Here is a 9,920-nt window from a genome sequence, read left to right as displayed (position 1 = left end):
TCATTCTTTAGATATGTATTTTTAATTTTTGTTGACTTTTAATATTTGCCATGGCAGTTGACATACAGTATTATATTAGTTGCAGGTGTACAACATAGTGATTCGACATTTGTGTACCTCATAAAGTGATCCTCTGGTATTTCAAGTATCCACCTAGCACTATACATAGTTGTTACAATACTGTTGCCTATATTGCCCATGCTGTACTTTACATCCCCATGACTGTTTTGTTAATTGCCAATCTGTTGTTTTTCATCCCTTCACCTTTTTCACCCAGCCCCCCAAACCCTCCTCCATCTGGCAACCATCGGTTTGTTTTCCCCATCAATGAATTTGTTTCTGTTTTGTTTATTCATTTATTTGGTTTTTTAGATTCCACACATAAGTGAGATCATATGGTATTTGCCTTACTCTGTCTGACTTATTTTACTTAGCATAATGCCCTCTAGGTCCATCCATATTGTTACAAATGGCAAGATTTTGTTCTTTTTTATGGCCAGTAATAATTCCAGCCAAGTATCTATATACCACCACTTTTTTACCCATTCATCTGCCGATGGACACTTAGTCTGCTTCCCTATCCTGGCTATTGTAAATAATGCTGCAATATGTCCTACATAAGAACATGGGGTTGCATATATCTTCTCAAGTTAGTGTTTTGGATTTTTTCAGAGAAATGCCCAGGAGTGGAATTGCTGGGTTATGTGGTAGTTCTAGTGTTCATATTTTGAGGACCCTCCATACTGTTTACCACAGAGGTGCCACTAGTTTACATTCTCACCAACAGATGATAGCCATTCTTACAGGTGCGAGGTTATTTTTCATTGTGGTTTTAATTTGCATTTCCTTGATAATTGGTAGTATTGAGCACCCCTTAATATGTCGATGGACATCTGTGTGTCCTCTTGGGAGAAATGTCTATTCAGGTCCTTTGTCCATTTTTCAACTGGATTTTTTTTCTTGTTGTTGTTGTTGTTATTCTCTATTTTCTATACAATTATTAGTGTTTAAGACATTTTTTAAGCCCTAAATATGTTAGGAATGTTTACTGACACAATCTGTTGTTAAATAAGGCATTAATATTTTTTCCCAGTTTTAATTCCTCCCCTTTTGCTTATGGTATCTTTTTCCAGGCAATTTTTTCTCTTTCCATAGTTTATTTTTTCTTGTAGTTCTTTTGAATTTTTAATAATAAGAAATTTTTCTAACCCTAAATTGTGGTGGAATTCACTCATGTTTTTATCTAATACTTGTGTTTTAATTTTTCACACTTAAATCTCTTATCCATTTATAATTTATCCTGGTGTATGGTGTAAGAAATAGATACATCTCATCTTTTTTAAATGACCATATAGTTAATCCAAATGTTACTTATCAAAGAGTTGATCTTTACTGATTTGAGAAGATGACTTTATTAGATATTAAACCTGGAGTTGCAACTGTGTCTGTTTCTTTGTTTTTCATTTTCATTGGGTTGCTGCTCTATTCACTCACCAATGCCACATTTTATACTTGCGAAGGTTTGGCAGGGTGTTTTAATGTCTGTTAGGACTAGCTTTCTTCCTAGTTCCTCTCTCCTGGTTTGGGTTTTTTTTTTTTTTTTCTGGTTATTCTCGCTTGTAAAATCCACTTCCAAACAAATTTTGTAATCCACTTGTCTAGCTTGAGAAAAGGACATCTGGTGGTATTTTTACAGACTTGTGTTACATTTATAAGGTAACTTAGGGAAAACTGGCATCTCTGTGATGCTGAGTCATTCCAGCCAGGAACGTGGTATGACTTTCTTTTGTTTTCTACTTCTAGGTCTTGCAGGGGTTTTCTTTTACATATTAATGTATTAATTATAGGCGATTCTACTATATTAATTATTATGTTAATGCTCTATTTTATTATATTCATCATTAATATTGAAATTGCATATAACGTTAACAGCAGAGTCGAGACTTTTCCACTAAAAGCAGGAATAAAAAAAGTGAAATCTTCTGCTATGTAACATTTTGTTGAAAGTATTAATCATTGCAGTTGTTACATAACAATGGATTTCATGAGCATCTTTGTACGGAGATGGGGCACATCACCCTTCCTATTACTAATTTCAGTGAAAAATATCTGTCTTTATTATTAATGTTATATATGTAATTTTTATATATGTCAACGGAGTATCCATCAATTCTTACTTTATTTTTTATATGTAAGTGTGTAAACTTCATAAGTGAAATTTGGCAAATGCCTTTTCCTCATCCCTGGAAATAATTATACAATTTTTCTCTTTAGATCTATTAACAGGATGAGTTATACACCTGCAACTCCTAATATTGAACCACTTTTGCATTGCCAAGAAAATGCACACATGATTTTAATGTATATTTTTAAATGAGCTATTTACTAATATTTTATTGAAGATTTTTGCATAAATATTTATTAGCATGAGTAGTCTGTAGTTGTATTTTTTGGTGAAATTTTATCAACTTTTAGTACCAATATTATTTTTGCTTTATAAAGTATATTTAGTAGTTTTCCTTATTTTTAAAAAATGTAATTCTTAAAATCACTAGGATTGAAAAATGCCTATTTATTGGGAAGCACTTTTGCCATTCGACGAGCTAAGGTTGCCCAACGACTGAGGAAGGCAAGTAACATCCCAGCTCACTGCGCTGGGGCTTCGGCCACGAGCAAGGCTGGGAGCTGGGGACAGCCCTCCGCCGGACGTGCAGAGCTGATTTTCTCGTTTCAGAGGATTGGATAGCCCCTCATAAGTGATCAAAACTGTCACACGTGATGAAAAGATGACAGAGGAACATGAGCCTGATGCAAGTCATGAATCTGAAATGAAACCCAGTACCCGTAGTCTGGCCATAGAATGAACTGCTTGGAAGTGAGACTATCCTGGCAACTCTTGGTGTATAGTTACGGCTTTTATAGAATCGTGAATGTCTAGCTGACTTTAACTTTTGCCTGTATAAGAAGAAAGAAAGAAAGAAAAAATAAAGGAACTAATATTGGGAGTATTTACTAAGTGTGAAGCTCTGCACTAGGGCTTTTCTTACTTGATGAAATTTCATTCAAACCAAGGACTTACGGGGGTGCTCACAGCTACCTCGCTGCGTTCAGGTGAAGAAACTGAGACTTAGAGTAGCTGGGTCATAAAAGCTACTTCCTACTTTATAAGTTTGACAGTGACAGAAAAAATTAAAAGGAAACTGGATATTTGGTTGCGGAGCCTATTTCTAACTACTATATTTCTGCATTTAACTATTAACTGTGGTTACATAACTATATTCTGTATTTAACTATTTTTCATTTCTGAGATTACTGGATAGTACATATTAACAGCAGAAAGTTAGAAAACAAAAATAAGAAAGGAAGAAAAATGTGAAATTCTACCATGTAAGAAAAATAAGTTTTGAATATATTCTTCTAGAAATTTCCATATGAAAATACATAAAAAGTATAAATATACTTTTTTTAAACAAAAGTGGGAACATGATCCACAGCATTTTGTTAACTTTTGGGTTTTTTTTTAACTTAACAATACATGGGAAATTTTAAAGTTTTCAAGATTCTGCCTTTAAAAACTTTAACAGATTTCCGTTCTGGCTGAGATGTGTCAGTGTGCAAACCTGGGCCTCTTTTCTGTGGACCCTGATGGCTGACCTTGACTCCTCAACCAGCGCATCTTAAGAAGCTGTACATATTTTATGAGAAGATCAAAAGGGTCATGGAAGGACAGCTAAAGCAGTACCTGGCAAATGCAGGTAGTCAATAAATGTTTGCTAACTGAATTAAGGGATGCATAATAAATTACATTTAAAAATATAAATGTAGTCATTATGTCCTTTTAGCAAGTTATGAGGAATGCGAGTTTCTGGGGCGGGGCCACAGCCGTTAGGATCCAGGGGCCGCGCTGCTGTGGGAAGTGAAACGATGCAGGAGGTCGATAGTCTTTGTACCGGCGAAGTCAATATCAGCGCCCGCTTTGAGCTTCTCGGCATCTCCAGATCTTGCCAGAGAACGAGCAGGCCACAGCCACAGATCGGCAAGTTCAGAATAGAAGAATATTGAGATGAACAATTAGCAGGAAAAGTACTCATCTCCCTCATCTCCAAAGGTATATCGATTATTTGAAATACCCAAATGTGAAATTATTGTACATGTGCAGCCGATACTGACAAATCACTTGTTACACTCCACTCTTTGATAACAGTGGCCATTACTCCACATCCACAACAGCTCTGGATGTTTTTGTTTCAATTTTTTCATAATAGAAAAAAAATTTTATGTCGATTTTCATTTTCTTGATTATCAGTGAGGTTTAATGTCTTTCCACGTGCTCATTGGCCTCTGCACAGTGTGAATTTTGTGTGGAGGTCTCACGTTCATTTTCTACAGCATTGTTTGCCTTTTCTTATTAATTTCTAATATTAAATAAAAGCTAATGTTATTAATCCTTGATTGCTCATTTTGCAAATATTTTCACCAAATGTCTCACTTACCTTCGAACCTGGTTTACTGTGTCTTGCAAACATTTAGCCATTTTATTATCAGACTTGTCAATCTCTTTTTTATTCATTTCTGGGTCTCATGCTTAGCTTTGGAACATCTTTTCCATGGAGATTCCCCCCACCCCCATTGCAATATTATAAGAATATTTAAAGGCAAGTGCCTTTAAATATTCTCCTGTACTTCTTTGCAAGTAGCTCTTTACTCTTCCTGAAATTTAGTGTTGCATATGGTTTAAATTGCCCTCACCAGGATGTCATATGAAGTGCACACCACAAGTGATTCCCTCTGCGTGGATGTCAGATGGGAGGGTGGCAGAATCTCTTCATTAATGGGTGTGTCCAGAGCCGCGAGTGCCAGGCGTCTTAGACACACTAGAAATATAGAGCTAAGAAAACAGCAAGAACTGGTCTTGCATGGAACTTCCATTTAAGTTGCAAACGATGTAAACACCAAGGTAAACAAGAGAATGTCATGTGGCAATGAGAACCATGAAGAAATAACACATGCTGGCAATGTGATGAAGAAAGCGAGTCTCTGTAGGCTGGGTGGCTAGGGAAGACTTCTCTAAAGACGTGGTATGTACGCTGAGACCTGAATGACGAGCAGAAGCTAGGCTTACAGAATCTGGAGGACGAGAACGTTAGGGAGTAATAAGCAAACCCAAAGAATCTAAGGGTTGTACGAATGTGGCGTATTTGAAGTCAGACTGAAGGTGGACGTATTTTGAGGAGGAAAGAGATGGAAGTGATCAGTGAGGTAAACAGGATCCAGATACCCTTGGCCTCATAGAGCCTGGTAAATAGTTGGGTTTTATTCTAAGTGATGGGGACATATTGGGAGACTTTAACCAAGATGCCATGTGGTATGATTTACCATTTACTACACAGGTGTGCCTGCCATCCCTGAAGCTGCCACTAGAGGGCGGCAGGCAGCGATGGGGCAGTCCCACCACAGCTCCCCAGTTCACATTCTTACCCACGGAAATCATCTTCAGTTAGGACCTGCGCAGAGGAGAAGGGATGTCGAGAAAAGAAACGGACTGTTTCTGATTAAGGAACAAGGCCAGAAACTCTAAGTACAAGAAGGTTGGTCAGGAATGGATATTTAATAGATAAATTTCTGCACTATGTCTAGAGTCAAGTGAGGAAAGATAGGCCCTCAGGACTAACCAGCTGGCTGGCTCCGGGGTGGCCATTCACACCTCACAGAGGGGAGAGGGCTCTGGTGACTTTGCCAAGAGGTCTGGCCCATCGTGCAGGAAGTTCGGGGTTTGGGTGTTTTATCAGTTCTCTCAAGGCAATGGACAGAGAGAGGCCGGCCTACCTCAGCCACATCAAGAGACTGGCACCTATAAGCAAGGATAACCATGTACCAGGTGAAAGGAAGATCGCCATCCTCCGGGCAGGCACACCTGGCTTGTCCTTCCCTTAAAACAAAACTGGAAGTCCCATCTATGCCAGCCACCTGCTTGGTGAGCAGAGCATAGCTAAAGAGGAGGTGAGTGAAGAACAGTGAAAATGTTCGGTGTTCTGACTTTCCTAGTTGAGATATTGATAGCTGCAAGGTCAACATGAATTTAGTGGGGGTGTTTTTCTGCTGGCAGTTCTTGAATGGCATGGCCAGTGTTTGCCTTCGTTACTCTTTTGGCTGCAGGTGGCACTGAACATGCTGCTGAAGGGAGCAGGTGTTTTGCCCTGGCTCGGGTGGCTCAGTGGATCGTGTGCTGGCCTGTGAACTGAATAGTCACTGGTTTGGTTCCTGGTCAGGGCACATGCCTGGGTTGCAGGCCAGGTCCCCATTTGATGGGCAATTGATGTTTCTCTCCCACAACGACGTTTTTCTCTTTCTCTTTCTCCCTCTCTTCCCCCTCTATAAAAAGTAAATAACTAAAATCTTAAAAAAAAAAAAAAAGCAGGTGTTGCAAGGACACAAGTGAGTTCAAATGGTGGCTTGGTCACCCCCTAACTCCATGACCTGTGGCAGGTGACATTTTATCTGTCTTATAACCCTTTACCTAAAACTGGGCAATGAGATAACAGTATCTTAGGAAGCACCCACTTCCTAAGATTGTTGTAGGGCTAAGTGGGAGGGCATGGGCAATGTCTGACCCTGCGCCAGCACACGGCTGGCCCTTCTTCCTGTGGTTAACGCCCTTGTGATCGACAGAGTCCTTCCTCATATTTGCTCAATCTGTTGGATTGTGTGTGCTTGTTTTCATTATTTAATCCCAAACAGACAATCATATTCCAGATATGGGGGTTGGTGGGTCACTTCTTGTTTACTACATACCAACCACACCAACCAATATTCCCTTTCCTGCAGAGTCATGGTTTAGCGTCCAAAGCAGGAACCTCCAGGCCTGTCCCATCACCACCTTCCAAAACCCCCAAACCTGGATCTTGGGTAATTATTCAACTTCACCATTACCTTAAGCAAAATTCTATAAATAGCAAAAATATATAGCTCAAATCTCCTTATAGAAAACACGCCAGAAAGAAAAATTGGCTGTCAAATTAGGTTCCAGAAGATGACAGGCTTATTTTTAAAACTACTGAAACTGATGCATCCAAATTCACATATAGCAAAATAACTGGAATTAGGTCTTAGATTTTCATGTAGCAGAAGCTGAAACAAAGGATTGGGTATGAAGACCTTAACAGCGAAAGAGAAGTGTCTTCACCATTTTAGGCTCAGAAAAATATATTCCTCTCCAGGGATGGCGATCAAAGATCTGGGTCGCTGACCACGCTGCCTACCGAAGCTTGACGCACTGTGGCATTCTAAGATACCACTGTTGCCATTTATACAGTGACTCAAGGTGTACTGCGATGTTTCTCTTATCTTAGAAAATACTCTACTTCAAGAGGCACTCCAAAGGTAAAATCACTTGATGATGGGGAGAGAGGTGGCAACCTGTACGTGTCCTATAACTGGAAAAATAAAACAACCATAAGTTTTCTTTTTTAAAAAATTGGTGTGTGAGAGATACATTTGTTGTTCTACTTATTTATGCATAATTGATTGCTTCTTGCATATGTTCTGACTGGAGATCGAACCTGCAAACTTGGTGGTATTACGATGATGTTCTAACCAACTTAGTACCCAGCTAGCACCACAAATTTTCTTTCTAAATGAACAAAGAAATAAGCATATTTCTGTTAAATATGGCTAGCAATAAGTATGCATATAGTCCATATATTTCTGAAAGCCTAAGAGGAATTTGTATTTAAAGTACTTTAGTCAATATTCCAGCTATTTCCTTGCATGCTGAAATGTATTTTACACTTTCAAGTAGAAGCTTGTAAGTTAATCAGCAGAGTAGTGGGAGATCATTATAATCAGACTCAAAAATACCCCAATTATGCTGCCCTCTCTCCTCTCCCCAAAATGGCTATTGAGAGCAAGAGAAATGACAAGAGAACCCCCTTATATTAGGAACACATAGGACAACAGTATTAGTCAGGGTTCTGCAGAGAAACAGAAGCAACAGGAGACACATAGATACAGATATAGATGCCATTGGCTCTGTTTCTATGGAGAACCCTGACTGACGCATTTATTTATATCTCTGTCAGGCAAGAAGAGTTGATGTTGCACATGAAGTTCAAAGGCAATCTGCTAGAGAATTTTCTCTTATTTGGGGGAGGCCAGTCTTTTGTTCTATTCAGGCCTTCAGCTGACCAGATGAGGCCTACCCACATGAGAGAGAACAATCTGCTTTATTCTAATTCTCCAAGTTAAATGTTAATCTTATCCAAAAACACCCTCACAGAAACCCAGGATAATGTTTTGATTAAATATCTGGATATCTCAATGTCCTGTCAAAGTGACTCATAAACTGAACCATCAGAACAACCTGCTTGTAGAGAATGTCCTTGGGTAAAAACACAGTTTGCTGAGTCTTTTCTGCAGACGTCAGCATAGAGGCTGAGACAGCCAGCTCAGCTTCGGCAATGTGAAGACTTCATCAAACAAGGGTGATTTTATATCTAATGAATCTAGGAATCGGAGTCTAGGAAGGGCAGGCATGCTTGAGCCATTTACTGAAAGTATTCAAACTATTTGACATATTGGAATTTTTCTTCCATTGCACGGATATAAGACTATAGTACCTGTCCTTTTTCTCTGGGTTTTGAGGGAATCGATTTGAAATCATCACCATTCTGAAAGGGTGTTTCAGAGGAATGTTTTGCAACCTATTGTGAGAGGTAAGTTGGCAATGATTGCATTTAGTTCAGCAACTGTACCAACCAGTTGCCTTTACACAGAGTAGGCCTTCAAGCAACTGTGGAGTGGATGTCTGGTGGGGAGAGGAGCCGAGGCAAAAGCACAAGATGAGGGGCACGGCTTGACATAGAGCGTGCGGTTCGAGTGCCCTACAGAGCCACGTCTCTAAGATCCACAGAGCACAGAAGGTATTACAAGTTCTATTAGTGTATTAAACATTTTTATTCTGGAAAAAAATTAGGCTTACAGAAAAGTTGCAAAAACAGTACAGAGAATTCTCATATGCCCTCACCCAACTGATGTTAATATCTTATATAATCATATTGCAATGACCTACACCAAATTTACACCGACAGAATACCAGCAACTAATCCACAGATCTGATTTCAATTTTGCCAGTTTTCCTACTAATATCTTCTTTCTGGTCCCGGATCCAGTTCAGGATCCCACATTGATTTAATCATCACGTTGCCTCAGTCTCTCTCATCCAGTCTGAAATAGTTCCCCTGTTGCTTTTCATCTTTGAAGACTAATGGTCACTCACTTCGCAGAATGCCTCTCGGTTTTGGTTTGTCTGATGCGTTCTCACGATGCGACTGAAGTCATGAATGTTTTGGAAAGAACTTCACAGAAGCACCCTTCTCACTGCATCATCACATCCTATGGTACCTGATGTCAATGCGTTTTAGTGCTGGTAATGCTACCTTCGATCATGGGGTAAGACAGCGTCTGCCGAGTCCACTGTAAAGTTTCTATTTTTTCTTCCACAATTAAAACATTTATCATGGGGAGAGATTTGAAACTATACATATCGCCTCTTCTCACCTTACCGTTGCCCTGCCCAAGAAATTTAGCATCCAGCACTGGCCCCTTCCTGCAGCAAGAATTGTTGTGATATTTGCCTAATGGTGATTTTCTGATTTTATCAAAAAATAAGAGAAATTTTAGAGTAAATTTGGAGGAAGCACCTAACATGGTGTAATACTTTTAGTGTTATTAGTTTTTTAACTTTGTGTTTTCTACTTAAACATGATGTCTGTGTTCAGAGAGAGAGAGAGAGAGATGGAGAGGGAGGCAGAAGTTTAGCTCTACTAATATTTAATTGGATTTATACTGTCACCTTCATTGGATCTATAAATCAAGATAATTCTATAGCATTTAAAAATAATAAAACTGCTGATCTGCCCAAC

The sequence above is a fragment of the Pteronotus mesoamericanus genome, unplaced genomic scaffold (assembly GCF_021234165.1).
Source record: "Pteronotus mesoamericanus isolate MK-2021 breed Mesoamerican mustached bat unplaced genomic scaffold, CSHL_Meso_final contig_68, whole genome shotgun sequence".
In the NCBI taxonomy this organism is placed as follows: Eukaryota; Metazoa; Chordata; class Mammalia; order Chiroptera; family Mormoopidae; genus Pteronotus; species Pteronotus mesoamericanus.
The sequence above is the reverse complement of the archived record's forward strand: the minus strand, read 5'-3'. Positions refer to the sequence as shown.